General features: G+C 39.4%; 1 long non-coding RNA gene across 1 annotated transcript; it reads left to right on the plus strand.

The window, feature by feature from the left end:
• Window positions 1-871: 871 nt before the first annotated feature.
• Window positions 872-3201, plus strand: LOC110969613 (uncharacterized). The gene is made up of 2 exons (XR_002596990.2): window positions 872-1399; window positions 2758-3201. It is a non-coding gene; the product is annotated as an uncharacterized LOC110969613 (long non-coding RNA).

Raw genomic sequence — 3201 nt, forward strand, 5'->3', positions numbered from 1 at the left:
TTATAGCCAAGAGATCAAACTTGTTTTAACTTTGACACCCTATGCAGTTTAAAATTTATAAATGTGCATCCACTTGTACACATTCACAGTGAACGTTTTCAGTATTTATGAGTATTCAAGAATTTGGACACACTTTCTCATTTAATGGTTTTGTATTTAATTATTTTATATTTTGTCGATTAATATTTAAGATATAAAAACTATGAAAGAAGACGTCTGGAATTTTTTTGTAAACAAAAGTGTAAATCGTCAGTTTTAATCTACAGTGTAGAAAATAAATGTAAAGCATTGAATGAGAAGATGTGTCCAATCTTTTCACCGTTGGTGTATTACAGTTTTTCTTGATTGATCAGACACTAAATTCCATTCACTGCACACAACTACCAGCTGACTGCACACATTTCTCTAAAACAGGACTCTGCTGTCCAAATTTTGGACAATATTCATGGTTTGCACACAGTTTTCAAAACTTTTGCACTGTTTTTGCAAAAGACTGCACACATTTTTTTGCTCATTTGAACACACTTTTTCACTCATAGCACACATTTTTCAAAAAGTGAACACGAGGAAGCAGAACTGGGACGCTGTTCCAACACTGCTGTCACCATTAAGACACAACAGGTCAAAACTGAAAACACTTTAGCCAATGAACTGCACCCTATAAAACCTGCTGGGGAACAGTATTAGCTGTTCAGAATGCAATCTGTTGTAGCAGATTTTAAGGATGGTGCATAAAGGAAGTAGTTTCAGGTTTTTTGCGGTTTATTTTACATGGTGTGTAAATGTTGTTTGACTCTGGTCTGTAAATATTTGTGGTAGCAAACAGATCAATGAAAGCTCATTGATCCAGTGTGACTCAGCTGCATTCAACAGCAGAACCAGATTCTGCTTCCTGCGTCTCAAAGGAGGTTTTAGATTTCGGAGAGTTACAGTCTGCATCGGAAACTTTCAGCACTCTAGGTGACGCTCCAGCTCTGCATCTGTGTTTTGGTTTGTTTCATCCATTACAGAACAAGAGGTACAACAAAGCTGATCAGATTCCGGTCCTCAGGTTGGATTACTGGGTGGCGGTTTTGGCTTTTTCCCCAGTTTTAGAGAGCTATAGTTTTACTGGCTTCCATCCTTGTTGAACTGATTCCTGCAGGATGGCTGTAAAGCTGCCAGGGCTCTGTCTGCTGCTGCTGGTTCTGTTGGGTCTAAGCTGGGCCTGGAAACACCCATGTCCCATCTTTGCTAAAAGCTGTGACGAGTGTATCCAGTCTGGACCAGAATGTGGATGGTGCGCTGAATATCCATACACTCGCTGTGATACACAGGAATATCTGCATAGATCAGGCTGTCGTGACCCCTACATCTACAACCCTCAGAGCACCCTGCAAATCCTCCAGAACCACAGCAGGTAAGAGTCCTAGTTTACAGAAGCAACTCTTTAGTGCAGGGGTGTCCAACATGCGGCCCGCGGGGCCAAAAGCAGCCCTCCAGAGGGTCCAATCCGGCCCACAGGATGACTTTGTAAAGCGTCAAAATTCCAGAGAAGACAGGAATTGCAGATTGTAAATTTGTAAAACTATAAATTTGAAATAATTTGTAGACCATGACAAGTTGTTTTAATCATAAAGTACAATACCAGATTGCTCATTGTTCTTTTGTGTCTCATTTTTCCAATACATTGTCTTGTTTTTTTTTTTTTTTTATCAGGCTTTTGTCATTGGTCTCACATTCTAATGTCATTTTGTTTCTCGTTTTTGTTGTTTTCTGTTTCCTTTTTAGCTCGCTTGTATTTTTTGTTGGGTTTTTTTGTCATTTTGTGTTTTGCTTTATTTGCTGTTTTGTGCCGTTTTTGTCATTTTGTTTCTTTATTGTCATTTGTCTCGTTGATGTCATTTGTGTAATTTTTTGTCTTGTTTTTGTTCACTTGTTTGTCGCTTTGTAAGTTTTTAGTGACATTTTTTGTCTCTTTTTTGTTTTGTGTCATTTGTCTAATTTTTTGTGATTTTATTTCTCGATTTTTTCATTTTGTGCCTTATTTTTGTAATATTTTGTCTTGTTTTTGTTGTTTTTTGTCTTTTTTTAGTTGTTTGTCTCATTTTTTTCAATTTTTTGTCTCGTTTGTGTAATTTGTGTGATTTTTGTGGCTTTTTTTTGCTTTTTTGTTTAATTTTGTGTTGTTTGTCCCACTTTGTTGTCATTTTGTTTCTCTATTATGCTGTAATTTTCCTGCTCCGGCCCACTTGAGATCAGATTGGGCTGAATGTGGCCCCTGAACTAAAATGAGTTTGACATCCCTGCTTTAGTGGTTCAGGAATTCTTCATTTGTCCTCTTCATGCTGGCCATAAAAGAGATAAAAATATTCCGACAGCTGTGATGGAACTCAGGATGAATGCCATGAAACAAATCCTTTACCTGAGTGTGACAGCTCACCTGTCAGAGGTGAAGTAGTTCTTATGTGAGCTGTTGTTAGAGCCTGGCCATCCAATTGTAGAGCACAGTGAACAAGAGAGGTTTTGTGATTTAAAAAAAAAATTTTTTAGACTCTTCGTGATGTTTTGGACCAATATTGGTCACTTGACGTGATTTGGGGAGGGACTATTCCACATTTTAGGACCATTGAAAGTGGCCGTACATGAAAGTCAGTTTATGAAAACATCTGTTTATCTGCAGTATAAACAGGTGGAAGAAAAACCTGTTGTGGAGAATGTTTTTAAGAACCTCCAATGAATCTGAACGTATTGATCTGGTGACTTGAATTTCTGCAGCTCCCACACAGAAGACGGCAGCTCTCTATTCCTGCAGCCTCAGCAGGTTTCCCTCCATCTGAGGCCAGCAGTCAGCCAATCTTTCATTCTGATCATCTCCATGCCAACAGACCAGCCAATCACAGAACTGACTCTGGAGACCAGTGAGTGTCAGGATTCTGCCTTTTGTTCCTGTGTTTCCCTCTTGTGTTGTCTGGTCTCTCTGTCTCCCTCTGTCTGCTGCTCCCTACCAGTGGCGTATCCAGGACTTTTTTACCGGGGTGGCCTTGATGGGACACAAAGCTAGTGTGGGGTGGCTATGGCATAGCGGAGTTTAATGTCATGTACGCAGCCGACCACAGTTCAAACCCCAGTACTTTGCTGCATGTGACATCCCCTCTTTCTCCCATGATTTCCTGTCTCATAAGTGTTGAATAAAGGTGTCTATTCTGGTTTATTTTTAAA

The sequence above is a fragment of the Acanthochromis polyacanthus genome, chromosome 23 (genome assembly GCF_021347895.1).
Source record: "Acanthochromis polyacanthus isolate Apoly-LR-REF ecotype Palm Island chromosome 23, KAUST_Apoly_ChrSc, whole genome shotgun sequence".
Taxonomy (NCBI): Eukaryota; Metazoa; Chordata; class Actinopteri; family Pomacentridae; genus Acanthochromis; species Acanthochromis polyacanthus.